This window comes from Leptodactylus fuscus, chromosome 6, assembly GCF_031893055.1.
Source record: "Leptodactylus fuscus isolate aLepFus1 chromosome 6, aLepFus1.hap2, whole genome shotgun sequence".
NCBI classification, from domain to species: Eukaryota; Metazoa; Chordata; class Amphibia; order Anura; family Leptodactylidae; genus Leptodactylus; species Leptodactylus fuscus.
This window is the reverse complement of record NC_134270.1, coordinates 23,504,685-23,521,200: the sequence shown is the minus strand read 5'-3', so window position 1 is coordinate 23,521,200 and position 16,516 is coordinate 23,504,685. Positions and strand designations below refer to the sequence as shown.

General features: G+C 46.9%; 1 long non-coding RNA gene across 1 annotated transcript; it reads left to right on the top strand.

The window, feature by feature from the left end:
- Positions 1–10,053: 10,053 nt before the first annotated feature.
- Positions 10,054–15,005, top strand: LOC142209437 (uncharacterized). Its single transcript, XR_012716943.1, has 4 exons — positions 10,054–10,129; positions 10,970–11,059; positions 14,664–14,744; positions 14,825–15,005. It is a non-coding gene; the product is annotated as an uncharacterized LOC142209437 (long non-coding RNA).
- Positions 15,006–16,516: the final 1,511 nt, after the last annotated feature.

Genomic DNA, 16,516 nt, shown 5'->3' with positions numbered 1-16,516 from the left:
CCCTCACAGATCTAAATCTGATGGTCTGTCGTAATATTTTGTGAAGGTGCATTATTCCTTTATGATGTGTGTGTATATATGAAGTTTATTAAGGAAAACTGTACAATTGAGCGGAGGCTCTAGGACCCTGTTGGGCACCTCGAGCCTGAATACAAGATGGGATATGATCCTACTACTTTGTAATCCAGATTTTTTGTTCACGACACCACTGGAAGCGAAAGCGACAAGTGTCAATGGTCACAGGGAATGGACAACATGACTCCAAATCTACTGAGGCCCTGGAAATGGTGCAAACAGAGACTGGGTGTAATGAAGGCACCATGTATGTCTAGATAGTGGACAAGGAAACTTAGGGAATGTCTCGTTCTTGATACTCTCCATTGGTGGTCTAGACTAGACGGTGTCTGTTTGTCATGTGTTCTGTAACGTAACCACTGCTCCCGACACCTAACAGGTTAAATAGCCTAGATGGCAGGAAATTCACAAAAATGAAGTTCCTGCTTTTATTCTGATGATGCCCCGTCTGTCACCTGGGCAAAATGTCTGTGTCATACAGACATATCAAGTAGTCAACGATTGCTCACCACAATGTACACTACCCAAAAGTAGCCAGTGAGAGCCTTTTTACAGGGCAGCAGGGGACACTTGTATGCCGTTTTATGAAGACCCAGTATCAGATCTTTGCTGTATGTACTTACATATCTGCCTGAGCCATCACTGCAGGACCAGTTTTACAGCAATCCGACATTTTTATGTGGGGGCGGTCGTTTTGTTCATGTTGTCGATGAATATATATAACTCGGGTTCTGGAATGTGAATGAAGACGTCAAACCTTCTGGCTGACTCCATCGAGACTGTACATGGGGATATTATTCATGTAATAATCCTGGGGATGCACGCCAACTTCTTACAAGGATTGGATCTGCTTCCTAGACTCACATTGTCACAGTCATCGGTCATGTACGATACGATACTTTAGGAAATATGAGAATATAAGGCCTATTGGTGGATGGCCTTACTCCAGTCACATATAAACCTACAATTTGTCTGCCATTACACTTCTATATTACTCCAGTCACATCCAGAGCTGCAGTCATTATCCTATCACATTTTATAATCCAGTCACATCTGGCAGTGAAGTCATTATTCTGCCATAGCATGTTATACTCCAGTCACATCCAGAGCTGCAGTCATTATCCTGCTATTACAATATGTTTTATAATCCAGTCACATCCGACACTGCAGTCATTATTCCGCCGTTGCATGTTATACTCCAGTCACATCCAGAGCAGTGGTTGTTTTCTGACATTACATCAAGTCTTCTACTCCAGTTACTTTCAGAGCTGCAGTGAGTATTCTTCCATTACCAGGGCCTTACTGCTGCCGACCATCATATATCTATTATTAGTAATAATCAAGAACAGGAAAATCAATGGTAGCCATCAGACACCGGGGAACAAAGGGTTAATCAGGTGTCTGTAGGGAAACCGAAGGGTTAACCAGGTGCTCCTACACCCCCTTCCTTCTCAGGTTTAAGAAGGGGGATGTAAATATATCTGGACAGTGGATATCATGTCTTCCAAGGGGGAATGGGGAATTGGTGAGTCCTTGACTAAAGCAGGTAAATGGTTAATAAGGTTTTTCTGATCAGGTGTCCCCTGGGCAAAGCAGGTGAAGGGTTATTCAGTTCAGTGTGACTAGATGTCCCTGGCTGAGGCCAGTGAGGGGTTAATCAGGTAAGTGCTCCTGTGTCGCAGTGACGGGGAAGTACAGGCTCAGGAGGAAGTGCTGCTATTTTTCCTCATGGCTTTCCTTCCCCCGCACTCTGCAGATGAGGCTCCGATCATGGATCCCGTACAGCAGGATTTACTATTCGAAGGATTTCTGAAGAAAAGGAAAGACACCATGGTAAGTGCCCTGAGACTTAAATGTAACCCCCTGCACCTGCCGACGTACCTGTCCTGCAAAACATCTACACCTGTCCGTACACCTGCCCTGTAACACCATTACTCCTAGTCTGCACAGCTGTCCTGTGACACTCTTACACATGCTAGCTTACTTGTCCTAGAACACCCCTTCTCCTATACTGTCCTAGAACACCCCTACTCCTATACTGTCCTAGAACACCCCTACTCCTGTATTGTACACCTGTCCTAGAACACCCCTTCTCCTATACTGTCCTAGAACACCCCTACTCCTATACTGTCCTAGAACACCCCTACTCCTGTATTGTACACCTGTCCTAGAACACCCCTACTCCTGTATTGTACACCTGTCCTAGAACACCCCTTCTCCTATACTGTCCTAGAACACCCCTACTCCTATACTGTCCTACAACACTCCTACTCCTGTATTGTACACTTGTCCTAGAACACCCCTACTCCTGTATTGTACACCTGTCCTAGAACACCCCTACTCCTGTATTGTACACCTGTCCTAGAACACCCCTACTCCTGTATTGTACACCTGTCCTAGAACACCCCTACTCCTGTATTGTACACCTGTCCTAGAACACCCCTTCTCCTATACTGTCCTAGAACACCCCTACTCCTATACTGTCCTACAACACTCCTACTCCTGTATTGTACACTTGTCCTAGAACACCCCTACTCCTGTATTGTACACCTGTCCTAGAACACCCCTACTCCTATACTGTCCTACAACACCCCTACTCCTGTATTGTACACCTGTCCTAGAACACCCCTACTCCTATACTGTCCTACAACACCCCTACTCCTGTTCTGTACACCTGTCCTAGAACACCCCTACTCCTATACTGTCCTACAACACCCCTACTCCTGTATTGTACATCTGTCCTAGAACACCCCTACTCCTATACTGTACTCCTGTCCTAGAACACCCCTACTCCTATACTGTACTCCTGTCCTAGAATACCCCTACTCCTGTATTGTACACCTGTCCTAGAACACCCCTACTCCTGTTCTGTACATCTATCCTACAACACCCGTACACCTGTATTGTATACCTGCCCTATATCAACCCATACAGATGCCCTGTACACCTCCCCTATAAAACCCTACACCTGTCAAGTACACCTACCCTGTAACACCTCAACACCTGTCCTTCATGCCTGCCCTATAACACCCCTACACCTGTCCTGTACACCTGTCCTGTACACCTGTCCTGCACACCTGTCCTGCAACACCCCTACTCCTGTCCTGTATACCTGCCCTGTGAACCTGTCCTGTATACCTGCCCTGTGAACCTGTCCTGTATACCTGCCCTGTAACACCTCAACACCTGCCTGCAAAATGCCTGTGTGGTTTTTAAAAACAAAAGTGTGAATGTAAGTACAAATGCAGATGTACAATAATAACCCCAATATCCTAACAGCTGTCCTGTAATACCAATACATATATCCAATAACTCTGCATCTGTCCCATATACTCCCGATAGCAGTCCTATATCTCCTGTACAACTGTCTTATACTCTTCCTACATCAGCTCTATATAACCCATCCTGTATCCTCCCTACATCAGTATATGTTGTGTATACCAGTTATGTCATGTCCCTACACCAGTACTATATCACCTGCACTACTTTACCTGTACACCTGTCCCACATCACCTTGAGCTTAGAGAGGTAGCAGCGGGGACAGGACAGTGGAGGAAGGGTCCGGCTAGATACATGTCATAGTATATTACTGTACATCGCTCCCATATTTTTAATAACATTTTTTTTTAATTAACAGAAATTTGCTTGGGCAAAATATTGGTTTAAACTTCAGAACACAACGCTGTATTTCTACACCAAGAGAGAGGCTCGGCCTGTGAGTACCAGCTTTGTGTAATGTCATATATGAGACGCAGACAGCTCTCATGTAATATCACACATGTAATACAGACTCTCCTCCATGTGTAATATTACACATGTAATACAGACTCTCCTCCGTGTGTAATATACACTCACCGGCCACTTTATTAGGTACACCTGTCCAACTGCTCGTTAACACTTAATTTCTAATCAGCCAATCACATGGCGGCAACTCAGTGCATTTAGGCATGTAGACATGGTCAAGACAATCTCCTGCAGTTCAAACCGAGCATCAGTATGGGGAAGAAAGGTGATTTGAGTGCCTTTGAACGTGGCATGGTTGTTGGTGCCAGAAGGGCTGGTCTGAGTATTTCAGAAACTGCTGATCTACTGGGATTTTCACGCACAACCATCTCTAGGGTTTACAGAGAATGGTCCGAAAAAGAAAAAACATCCAGTGAGCGGCAGTTCTGTGGGCGGAAATGCGTTGTTGATGCCAGAGGTCAGAGGAGAATGGCCAGACTGGTTCGAGCTGACTCAAATAGCCACCCGTTACAACCAAGGTAGCCAGAAGAGCATCTCTGAACGCACAGTACGTCGAACTTTGAGGCAGATGGGCTACAGCAGCAGAAGACCACACCGGGTGCCACTCCTTTCAGCTAAGAACAGGAAACTGAGGCTACAATTTGCACAAGCTCATCGAAATTGGACAATTGAAGATTGGAAAAACGTTGCCTGGTCTGATGAGTCTCGATTTCTGCTGCGACATTCGGATGGTAGGGTCAGAATTTGGCGTCAACAACATGAAAGCATGGATCCATCCTGCCTTGTATCAACGGTTCAGGCTGGTGTTGGTGGTGTCATGGTGTGGGGAATATTTTCTTGGCACTCTTTGGGCCCCTTGGTACCAATTGAGCATCGTTGCAACGCCAAAGCCTACCTGAGTATTGTTGCTGACCATGTCCATCCCTTTATGACCACAATGTACCCAACATCTGATGGCTACTTTCAGCAGGATAATGCAATGCCATGTCATAAAGCTGGAATCATCTCAGACTGGTTTCTTGAACATGACAATGAGATCACTGTACTCCAATGGCCTCCACAGTCACCAGATCTCAATCCAATAGAGCATCTTTGGGATGTGGTGGAACGGGAGATTCGCATCATGGATGTGCAGCCGACAAATCTGCGGCAACTGTGTGATGCCATCATGTCAATATGGACCAAAATCTCTGAGGAATGCTTCCAGCACCTTGTTGAATCTATGCCACGAAGAATTGAGGCAGTTCTGAAGGCAAAAGGGGGTCCAACCCGTTACTAGCATGGTGTACCTAATAAAGTGGCCGGTGAGTGTATATGCAATACAGACAATTATCCTCTTGTAATATCACACATGTTGTATAGATGCTCCTCCCTGTGTTATATCATACATGTAATACAGACTCTCCTCCATTTGTAATATCATACATGTAATACAGACTCTCCTCCGTGTGTAATATCATACATGTAATACAAGACTCTCCTCCATGTGTAATATCATACATGTAATACAGACTCTCCTCCGTGTGTAATATACATGTAATACAGACAATTATCTCCTTGCAATATCTCACATGTTGTATAGATGCTCCTCCCTGTGTTATATCACACATGTAATACAGACTCTCCTCCATGTCTAATATAATACATGTAATATAGATGCTACTCCCTGTCTAATATCATACATGTAAACAGGCAATCATCCCCTTGTAATATCATACATGTAGTATAGATGCTCCTCCCTGTGCAATATCATACATGTAATACAGACAGTCATCACCCTGTAATATCATACATGTAATATTGATGCTCCTCCCTGTGTAATATCATATACAGTATGTAATACAGATGTTCAACCCTGTGTAATATTATGCATGTAATTCAGACAATCCTCCTCCTGTATTATTATATATGTAATACAGACAATCCTCCACCTGTAATATCACACATGTAATATAGATGTCCCTCCCTGTGTAATACCATACATGTAATACAGACTCTCCTCCATGTCTAATATCATACATGTTAACAAGCAATCATCCCCTTGTAATATCACATATGTAGTATAGATGCTGCTCCCTGTGTAATATTATATAAGTAATACAGATGCTCCTCCCTGTGTAATATCATACATGTAATATAGATGCACCTCCCTGTGCAATATCATACATGTAATACAATCATCCACCTCTAATATTATACATGTAATATAGATGCTCCTCCCTGTGTAATATCATACATGTAATATAGATGCTCCTCCCTGTGCAATATCATACATGTAATACAGACAATCATCCCCCTCTAATATTATATATGTAATATAGATGCTCCTCCTTGTGTAATATCATACATGTAATCTTGATGCTCCTCACTGTATAACATGATACACGTAATATACATGCTCCTCCCTGTGTAATATCATACATGTAATACAATCATGACCATGTAATATTACGCATGTAATATTGATGCTCCTCTCTGTGTAATATCATATACAGTATGTAATACAGACATTCCATCCTGTGTAATATTATGCGTGTAATTCAGACAATCCTCCTCCTGTATTACATATGTAATACAGACAATCCTCCACCTGTAATATCACACATGTACTATAGATACTCCTCCCTGTGTAATATCATATATGTAATACAGACAGTCCTTCCGAAGTAACATCACACATATAATACAGATGCTCCTCATTGTGTAATACCATACATGTAATATAGACTCTCCTCCATGTAATATAGATGCTCCTCCCTGTATAAATATCATACATGTAATACAATCATTACCCTGTAACATCACACATGTAATATTGATGCTCCTCCCTGTGTCACACACACACACACACACACACACACACATATATATATATATATATATATATATATATACAATACATACACTTATATATCACACATATAATACAAACAATCCTCCCCCTGTAACATCACACAAGTAGTACAGGCATTTCTCCCCTGTAATATCACACATATAATACAGACACCCCTCTTGTATAATATCACACATGTAATACAGACACTCCTCCTGTATAATATGTCACATGTAATACATACGGTCGTCCTCCTATAATACAGGGGTCTGCATAGTGCTATTGCTGGGTATGTGTATGCAATGACACCTCAGTACTGGGGGCAAAGTAATTTCCTGATCTCTAATATTTGCTTTATGTTGCAGGAGTATCTGCGAGGTCAATATTACATGTATTATGTGAGTATACTGCTGATATGTCCTCAGTGTTTGCTCCTCCTGAGCTTCCGGCTGTGCGGGTTATCACGTCTTCCATAGTGATGTAGAGCATGAACCAGTACAGACATAGTATACAGGCACTGAATACCGTGCCATGATGTCTCCTAATATCTGTTGTCACATATTCCTCTCCCGTCACTGACTATCACACTGGGTCGACCTTTGTGACTTTGCACAGGTTAATTGAGGAGATTGTAAAGTGTGTATTTGTCATAGTCATCACCTCTCATCGGATTTCATGGAAGGCTCAGACTGACCCACTGGGGTATTGCTGACTCTCCCAGTGGGTCCCTGTGCTGGCAGTGTGGGGGCCAGTAGGTGATTCCGCCTCAAAACCAGGGCCAAATTACACCCTGAATCTGTTTCCCATTGTTGTCGATAGGAGACAAAGATTGAAGCAGAAAAACTAAGTATCCGCCTCAATCTGCGCAGCGCGAGCTACTCAGCGGATCTGCGGCAAAGCTTCCATCGCGGGGAGCTGGAGGGCCTGAAAATGAAGAAGAATCTGAGCTGGAAGTCTGCCTTAATTCCTCTTCATCTTCCACCGTCTGAGAACCTCTGATAACTACAACTCCCAACAGCCCCAGATCTTCAAGACTTGATGAGAGCTTAAGTTTTATTCATGCCAACCCCTGTAACATGGACAACAATCTCAGCCATGTAACCCCTCAGATGCTGCAGTCCATACAGAGTAAAGTAGAGTAATATAGAAAATATAAGGGCTGGTTTATCAAGAACAATGGTTTCCACCTGCGGAGTTTGCCACTTATTTTATAATGAAGTGCACCCTGCCATACATTAAGCATATCCCCTGCGGTCCGTGCACCTAAACAGATCTACACACCAGATCCAGAACATTTATGACAGAAAATTGCTGTAAATAATGATAAATCTTACAAGTCAAGAAAGGGGCACAACTTTTTTATGGCTTGCATACCATTTGCACTAGATGGGCCCCTAATATCGATTCTGCTGATGGGCCCTAGACCTCCTGGTCCAACAATGTTTTAGGGTGTAATGTGTTATATGGCATCTGGTGGTAATGTCTGTGACTTGGTGTCCCTACAGGTGCAGTCAGTGAGGAGCGTGACCAGTCCAGACGGAGACTTCACCTTTGAAATTGTCATGAAGAATGGGAAGAAGAAATTGCTAGTGAGAACCTCGGGGGAGTGGCAATAACATTGGGAGTAGAGGTGTGGCCAATCAGAAGCCAGAGCTGATAAAACAGATTGGTCACTGTGGGCCACACCCCCTACTGCTCATCACATCATCTTATGGTAGGAGAGGTGGACTATTACAGGTGTGGGTGACCCTTGTCTGCTTAGCAACCTCCCAGTTCACCACAGTTCCCAGTACCAAACATTCCCCTCCCCCTCTGGTGGATTCTCTGAGCAGGTTGTGTGGATGATACCCCAAGGTTCTGACTACACATGTGACTATTCAACATACACACACCAAAATCAGAGGGGTAATATCCTTGTCCCCCTAAACCCAGGATTCAGGTTGTCTAATGCCAAGCTTGTGATTCCTGCAGAGTGCCGAGTCAGAGGACCTACGAGATGTGTGGATAAAGCTCCTATGGAAATCGATGCAGCTTCCTGGCCCCGGACGCCCCAGCTCCTCCTGCACCTGGTAAGAGAAGGGTTAACAATGTGGGAATCATCTATTTCGTCCACCATCACCATCATTATATTGTTATGGTGGGACGGATGAGAAGTGCAGAGTGAAGCAGGAAGAACTCTCCAGGTGTGGTAGTGTTCTCTGGGGTCAGTCTTCTGAAGATCAGGTACATGTGGGGGCCATTTTCATTCACCACTTCTTACTGGGGGTTCAGTGGCATTACCAGGGGTGGTGTCAGTGTAGAATTGGGGGTGTTGTATGCAGTATTGCCAGGAGGTGGTGTTGGTATACACAGGAGTACATAGTCTCTGCTACCTCTGGCTGTGTTTCAGGTATGATGTCCCGGAGCTCCTCCATCGTGGTCACTCAGTGCCTCTAGACTGTACCACATCTGATCAGACCCCGGGTGATGACGTCATTGAGAATCCAATAAAATCGTCACCAGAAAGCGGTAATGTATGACGTCCTCGCACCCTTCCCCCATATCATATCTTGTCCTGCCCTGACCCTCACATACAGACACGTTGTCCCCTATTATATGACATTTTGTCCTGTCCCTGTTGGGGTTGTAATTTGCTCACTGGCCTCTGTCTTTTTTTGCAGGAAGCTTCTCAGCTCTACATGACAGTAATTTTCCCATGTCCACCCCAGCTGTACCAGCCAACCACAGTGGTAAGAGCCAGGTGGTAGTGGTGGGGGCCAGAGCCTGGACCCCCATGTGATGGGACACATAAGACTTATTCATGTGATAGTTCCATGATCACCTGAGGCCACAATCACCTGGCCAATCTTACATGGCTTGTTTAGGAAAAGTTCTAAATAACTTTCCATAAATTAACAGTACACCCGAATATAGGAAACTTTGTAATATATCTTCTTAAAGAAATCGGTTTCCTTCTCCACTTATCTGGCTGATTTACATTCTACATATTAGTTTATGAAGAAGGGAGGGGTGAAAAGGAGTTTGCTACAAAAACCCCCTCAAATAATTGCTGCTCCTGCTCTTTTATCACTGCTAGGTTGCAGATAAGAGACTACAAGTGCACAGAATGCCTCCTACCCCAGTCCTCGCTTCTCCATAGAGCTCTATGTGTCAGGCTGAATCTGATGTAAACAATTAGTCAGATTGAAGACAGGAGGAGGAGAACAGCTTAATGAGTGGTGAAGGAAACAGATCCCTTTAATAAGATATATTAAGGCTCTTATAGTTACATGTACTATTCATTGATGAAAAGTTGCTTAGAACCGGAGTTATGCTTTAACCATTTCTTTCCTACAGGAAGTGGAAGAGATGCAAATCCTGACTCCGATATCTACGATGTTCCCAGACCCCTGATACACACTTCCCCTCCACCTGCTGCTTCTCCTCCTGCATCTCCTGATCAACTATCTGGTAATGAAACAAGATCAGCATCATCTGGTAAACACCTTTATACCCCCCCCCCCCCCCCCACACACACACACACACAATTCTGCTCCACCTGCTGCTTCTTCTCCTGTTCTCTTGTTTCCACAAGAATTTCTGCCTCTTCCAGTAAATACCAGTCCTCCCACCATACCTGCATACACCCTGCTGCCCCTCCTCCTCCTGCCACCCCACCAACTGCTGCCCCTTCTCCTCCTGCTCCACCAGCCAATGCCCTTTTTCCTCTTCCTGCTGCACCACCAGCTGTTGCCTCAACTTCTCCTGCTACTGCTGCACCACTACCCACTGTCCATCTTCCTACTGCTATGCCACCAGCCACTACCCCTCCTCCACCTCCTGCTGCACCACCAGCCACTAACCTGCTTACTCTTCCTGCTGTACCACCAACCAGTGCCCCTCCTTCTCCTCCTACTGCTGTACCACTGGCCACTGCCTCTCCTCCTACTGCTGTACCACCGGCCGCTGCCCTCCTCCTACTGCTGTACCACTGGCCGCTGCCTCTCCTCCTACTGCTCTACCACCAGCTGCTACCCCTCCTCCTACTGCTGTACCACCTGCTGCTACCCCTCCTCCTCCTACTGCACCACCAGTTGCTGCCCTGCTTCCTCTTCCTATTACACCATCAGCCGCTGCCCCTCATTCTCCTCCTGCTGCACCACCAGCTTCTTCCCCAATTCCACCTCCTGCTGTACAACCAGCCCCTGCTCCTCCTCCATGTCTAGCTGTACCACTAGCTGCCCCTTCTGCTGTGATCAACCCTATGCCATCCCCCTAGTTCAGAACATTTGTGCCTTCCTCTGCCCTTCCGTCACCATCCTCTACTTTGTCTGGCAGACACTGCACAGGAATTGGACCACATGAAGATAGAGAAGCTCATGCTCTCCGACTCACCAGCTTTGGGGAATGAAGAAGACAACAGATCTGGTATCCTCCATCTCCCAGAATCCTACACTGTGCAATGTCTGACTGAGGCTTTAAAATGCCTCCTGGCTTCTCCACCTGGAGAGACACCCTCAAATCTTGTAGAGGCCCCATTAGAAAACTGTAATGCACCCTAATAGAATCCTAATGACACATAGTGTAAGATGTGACTGGGGATAAGACATGATATAATGGAATACTTACAGCTTAGCATGACGGACGTATGAGACATAAAGTAGTAGAATAGTGACTGCTGTCCTGAAGGAGACTGGAGAATAAGGCATGATACCGTAGAATACTGAGTACATCTCTGGCAGTGAAGAGAGTATGACACATAAAACTTAGAGTTTGGCTAATAGACAGAATGTAAAAGGGTGCCGGTCTTTTAGATGTGGACGGCAAACCAAGTGTGGGAGTCTGATGTGGATGGAGTACCTGGACAACAAAACTCCAGCTGTTGGTGCACTCCAAGCAGTTAGTTTACAGAGGACTGAGACTGACCAGGTAGCCCTATGGGTGAGGAAGCCAACTGAGGGGCTACAGAGCCAGGAGGAGACTGAAGTGGAGTCCAAGATGGAGAGTGCGTGCAATGGTGGCCTGGAAACTGGTGAATGCACAGTGAGGTTTGGCTAGTGGAGCAGTCTTATACACGGCGCCCCATGTCTCAACTGAATAAGAAGATTTGCATTACATTGGCCATGGGTCTGAGGAGCGGTAGAATTTGGTCATTTCCATTCAGTTTGCAAGTTTATCAACTGTTGACAGCAATGTTCTACCTTTTCCACGATACTGTAGAGCCCTTCAAACCCCATCTAGTTGTCCTTACTGTGTCCATTACCTTTAAATTGCCTTTGGCGCTAGACAGACAGATGGGCACAGGTGGAGTTCCGACACAAGAGGGGGGCGGTAACCTTCCAAGAGTGCTCCCCCTTGAGTCCGGGCAGTGACATCACCAGTGGTATCAGTAGGAACACTTACAAAGTTCAATGGCTCTAGTGTACTGGAAAGAGCTGTTGTAGGCGGCAGCCATCTGAAAGCAGCGTTGGCCCTGAATGTGCTGGAATGAGAGTTGAGGAGAACAATGATGCTGCAGCCGGTTGAACAAGATTTGTGCCCTGCTGGAGTAAGTCAATGGAAATGTGTTTACACAGGCAGCTGCGCGGAAAAAGTTCATTGCGAGGGTGCAAGAAGAGTTCCTGGCTCAGTTTGCTGATGGAGTGCAACAGCTTCTGGACATGTAATGGAGGAAAACTGGGTTGAGTGACAAAGTCTTGGGCAGTGCTCCTCATGTACACACAAGATCAGTTGTGGAATGGATCCTGAGACTGGAGATAACAACACAAAATCCAGTACTTGGGAGGTGATTGCTTGGGGAAAGAAAAGAAGAAATCAAAGCCCTTGCAGTCTCTTGTCTCCAGGAGGCACCTCTTGCAAAGATGGCCCTACCCAGGGAGACAAGGTGAGGAAGATTTCCATTGAGGAGATGCTTGAGGAGTGTTGAGTGGCCCAGTGCAGAAGCCAGCCCCAGCCCAGAATCCCATGCCCCGGTGGAAGACCACAATTTATGGTTTGGGCATGTTGGACATGCCACCAAGAAGGACACTTGGCCTAAGACTGCCCTACCTGAAGAATTGTGCCTCATGAGAAAGATTTAAACTTGAGTAGCCTATGGGGCAAATTACCTGACCCTTGACTAACTGCCCCAAAGTGGAAGTAGTCGATGTTGTTGGCAAGAACCCTATGGTAAGGACTACAATTGGAGGAAATTAGCTGCTTTGTATGGTTAACACCGAGTCCTAGTTTACCACTGTACACCAGCCATGTAAGTGGGACAGACTCCATATCTGAATTTCAAGGGGACTAATAATCTCCCCATACCAATTGGAGTCATAAGTACTTACATAGAGATTTGGGGGTAAACCCTGACGAAAAAGAGTGTGGAGATAGAAGAGCCAATGGATTCCAATCTTCCAGTGATACTGAGCATGAATGTGTTAGATGGACTACTAGAGTGAGAAATGGGCCCCAAATAATGGACACCCTATAAAGGATGATGAAATGTGTGCAGGCAGGTCTTTCTGACCTACCTGGGAAGATGGGATCAGTGCAGGTTCCAGCATCCGCCCTGTAGAAATATAGGTGGGAAACAATACCCTGGTCCCTTGCTGATGGGAGCTACTATGATGGTTTAGCTGAAGTGAGGGGGTTGGTTGTCGGACAAACCCTGTATGTGGCACGAGAAGGTCACATGGATGAGAATGATGAACCTCAACAAGCACAAGGTGACCCTGACCCTGTACGAGTTGGTGATTTACCCACTGCAGAGGATGCAGGATCCTCAAGAATGCCAATGATGTGTGGAGTCAACTGATATGGCCAAGGCAAACATAAATGTGAGCTCCTTGAGTGTAGAAGAAGATGTAGAGGGAACTAGGTATTGCAAGAGGTGACCTTGGACCAGGACTGTGATCATGTGAGAGAGACATGGTCAGTAACTCCGGCGTTTGAGTCTGAAATCCCCTGTGGGATACCGGCAGATTTCGATGGCCTTGTATCAGGAAGGGTATACTTTGTAATTGTAGGACATCTGGGTGATCCTGCCCCAAAAGAGAGTCCTGAATGGCGAGGAATGGTGGGTACCAGACGCCATGTCACCAACGGCCCAATCTACAAGGGAAGTTTCTCCTGAAGGCGAAGGTGGAAGGAAGTCACCTTCTCCCTTGCGGCATTCCCAGTACAGCAACATCAGCCATCCAGGTACAATGAGTGTGTATTGTACACAGGGAGGGGGGAAGATGTAGCCTGGATTGTAGATGACCCTAGAATGGTAGAAGGGGCTGGTCTTACCGTCATTGAAAATGTGGCAAGTGGAGGAGTCCAAAGATATCACCAAGATAATGATCAAAGCAGTTGGCCTGTGGAGCATTGACACTGACAGAGTACCCATGTGGGTGAGGAAGCCAAGTGAGGAGAAGCCGGACTACAGAGCCACGAGGAGCCTGGAGAGGAGCCCGAAACGGGGAGAAGGTGGTGAAAACATAGTAGCATTCAGCTATTGAAAGCAGACCTGAAATCACTACCCCATGTCTCATCCAAATGGAGGGAGATTCCCACTCCATCTATCGGGAGTCCTGAGGACCATTAGGACCCAGTAGTTATGATTGGTCACAGCGTTGTTTCTCCCTTTCCCAAGTTTCAGTAAAGATCCCTTCAAGCCCAATCTGATTGTCCTTACCATGTTCATCATCACACTACAGACAGACATGTAGTAAAATAATAAGTGCAGCACTAGGGGTGATTGGAGGATAAAGCATGCTGTAGTAGAATAACGAGTGCTGCTCTAGATGTGATTGGAGGATAAAGCATGCTGTAGTAGAATAACGAGTGCTGCTCTGCATGTGGCTAGAGCATAAGACTGTGGCTATGAGTATAATGCAGAATTAAGTAGGATAATGAGTAAAGCTTTGGATGTGACTGGAGTATAGCATAATTAAGTAGTAGAGAGAGTGCAGCTTTAGATGTGACTTGAGAATGAGACCTGATGTAGAATAGCGAATGCAGCTCTGGATGTGACTATAGTAACAGTGACTCTTCTTGTGCGTGGTAGGTGCAGAGCCGCAGTACGTAGCGATGACTGATCTGGACATCTACAATATTCCAGTACCCATCACCTCACAGCAACTCACAGGTCAGTGTCTGCTCCAGCAGTGCGGGTGGGGGGTGATGTAGTGCCACCTCCTCAGTAATCAGCTGCTTCTCATTCCTCAGGACCCGTCACAACTGTAATGTCAGATGCTTAGGATTCCTATAGGTCTGCTCCACCTGCAAACACAAGGACCCTCCAACTGAGATCACACTGGACTGGACCATTATAACTACTGTCATGGGGTTGGGGTCCTCCAGATGTGGACATGCATGGACACATACCCTGAAGGGGCAAAAACTTTGAGCACCAGTCACTTCCACATACAAAGGACGGTTATGTAGATGATCTGTCTCTGCAGAGAGGTGGGTGGGAGCGCTGTCACCCCAGGGTCATGGCGGGTAACATGCTGTGTCCTACGACTATTAAATGACTGGCTTAATGTAACAATTGTACTGATGGTCATAAAGAAACACTACAGTGCTCCCACAAGCGTGTGCAAGTCTCAATACCCCCTCAACAGTGTGCCAACCACAGTGCCCCCACAAGCGTGTGCAAGTCTCAATACCCCCTGAACAGTGTGCCAGTCACAGTGCCACCACAAGAGTGTGCAAGCCTCAATACCCCCTGAACAGTGTGCCAACCACAGTGCCCCCCCACAAGTGTGCAAGCCTCAATACCCCCTGAACAGTGTGCCAACCACAGTGCCCCCCCACAAGTGTGCAAGCCTCAATACCCCCTGAACAGTGTGCCAACCACAGTGCCCCCCCACAAGTGTGCAAGCCTCATTACCCCCTGAACAGTGTGCCAACCACAGTGCCCCACAAGCGTGTGCAAGCCTCAATACCCCCTCAACAGTGTGCCAACCACAGTGCCCCCCACAAGCGTGTGCAAGCCTCATTACCCCCTGAACAGTGTGCCAACCACAGTGCCCCCCCACAAGTGTGCAAGCCTCATTACCCCCTGAACAGTGTGCCAACCACAGTGCCCCCCCACAAGTGTGCAAGCCTCATTACCCCCTGAACAGTGTGCCAACCACAGTGCCCCACAAGCGTGTGCAAGCCTCAATACCCCCTCAACAGTGTGCCAACTACAGTGCCCCCCACAAGCGTGTGCAAGCCTCATTACCCCCTGAACAGTGTGCCAACCACAGTGCCCCCCCACAAGTGTGCAAGCCTCATTACCCCCTGAACAGTGTGCCAACCACAGTGCCCCCCCACAAGTGTGCAAGCCTCATTACCCCCTGAACAGTGTGCCAACCACAGTGCCCCCCACAAGCGTGTGCAAGCCTCATTACCCCCTGAACAGTGTGCCAACCACAGTGCCCCCCACAAGCGTGTGCAAGCCTCATTACCCCCTGAACAGTGTGCCAACCACAGTGCCCCCCCACAAGTGTGCAAGCCTCATTACCCCCTGAACAGTGTGCCAACCACAGTGCCCCCCACAAGCGTGTGCAAGCCTCATTACCCCCTGAACAGTGTGCCAACCACAGTGCCCCACAAGCGTGTGCAAGCCACAATACCCCCAGCATAGTGCCAGCCACAGTGTCCCACAATGCCCTAACAGTGAGCCTGCAGCAGTATCCCTAGCACAGTGTACCAGCCATAGTTGCCCATAACACGGGGGGTCTCCAGGTATTGGGTGGGGGGCTGTGACTTGTGGGCGGGGCCTCCACTCCCCAGTGTAATGTGCGCGGCCGCCGGGGAGGGAGCGCTGCTCTGGAGCTGCAGGAGACATGATGTCAGGCATCGGCTCGTACCATTCAGCCTGGAGAATCTGCAGGGATCGGAGCAGATGGACGCTGCAGGCTCCCCCGC